This window comes from Crocuta crocuta, unplaced genomic scaffold, assembly GCF_008692635.1.
Source record: "Crocuta crocuta isolate KB4526 unplaced genomic scaffold, BGI_CrCroc_1.0 scaffold414, whole genome shotgun sequence".
Lineage (NCBI taxonomy): Eukaryota > Metazoa > Chordata > Mammalia > Carnivora > Hyaenidae > Crocuta > Crocuta crocuta.
Window position 1 is genome coordinate 232,783 of NW_027530852.1, and position 1,382 is coordinate 234,164.

Here is a 1,382-nt window from a genome sequence, read left to right on the forward strand (position 1 = left end):
GCAAACCAGCCAGTCTTTTTCAAAGGCAGTCTCTTTGTAGTACTTTATCAAAGCTAGCAACAAACACAGCCAACACACGTTTGCATTCTTTTGCAATATTTACTTCTTGATTTACAAATTCACAGGGTATATAATTTGTCTTCCAGAGTATCTTAACAATTATGTCAGCAGTTTTATCAAGTGATTATATGCTACATAATATAGATCACCATTCTTATAGCCTATGATAATAGTTTCCTCACCAGCCACTTCCCAGTCTTTATGTTAAGGTTTTGTTATGGGCTTTCTAGGTACGCATTTCAGTATTAATCAAGAAAGATGATGTTATGAAGGTTATTCTGCAGTTAAAAAATGATTAGTGGCTTTATGTCATCAAGATATATTTCTTGTTCCTGGTACATGGGAAAGCTAGAGTCTCCTCATTATAGGGCAGAGAGAAAATGGTGATTCAGCCTGGAAATGTTCTATTCACATTTCTTCAGCTAAAGCAACCCACATGTTCAGTAACAAATGCAGTGATGGAAAGATATAAACTCCCCACATGCCTGGAAAGAGAAACAAAAAATATTTTCTAAGTTGCACAGTGATTATGATACCAAATAAGAAATGAGTCAATTTGGCTATCAAAAATATTGGAAGAAAATCTGACATGAGTCGATAATTATACTAATGCTTCAACAAATATAAAATACATAGATTTCCTACTATGTATAGTACATTTTATATTACATATATTTATATTACATATATTTCCTAAATATTTTTATTATTCACAGTAATAAAAATAGTGGTTATGTAAAGTGGAGTCAGCACTTTCAACATGTTAATTCATTTTATTCTTACAATCTCCCTATAAGGTAGGTGTTGTTACTTCTGTTTTGGAGATGCTGAAACAGTATTAAGCAGTCATGCCCAAGAAGTGACCTTATCACTTACTTTTTTTTTGAAGTTTTGTTTATTTTGATCAAGAGAAAGAGTGCAGGAGCAGGGAAGGGGCAGAGAGAGAAGGAGAGAGAGAATCCCAAGCAGGCTCTGAGCTGTCACCATGGAGACTTACATGGGGCTTGATCCCACCAACCATGAGACCATGACCTGAACCAAAATCAAGAGTGGGACGCTTAACCGACTGAGCCACCCAGGCGCCCTGCTTAATCACTTGCATTAAGTGAAGAGGGGCAAGACTCACTTCCCCAGTCCCTTCCTGGGCAGCTCATCTGATTGTTTTATAGGCACTCTGAGATTAACAAATTCTAAANACTATGAAGTGGCAGCTACCACCTCTAACCAAGAAGTTTTTTATTTCCCTTCTTGTGGATGATATATCAAAACTATTGAAACTATAAAATTCAACTTTACCTTTCACTCTTTCCTATCACCGCTCA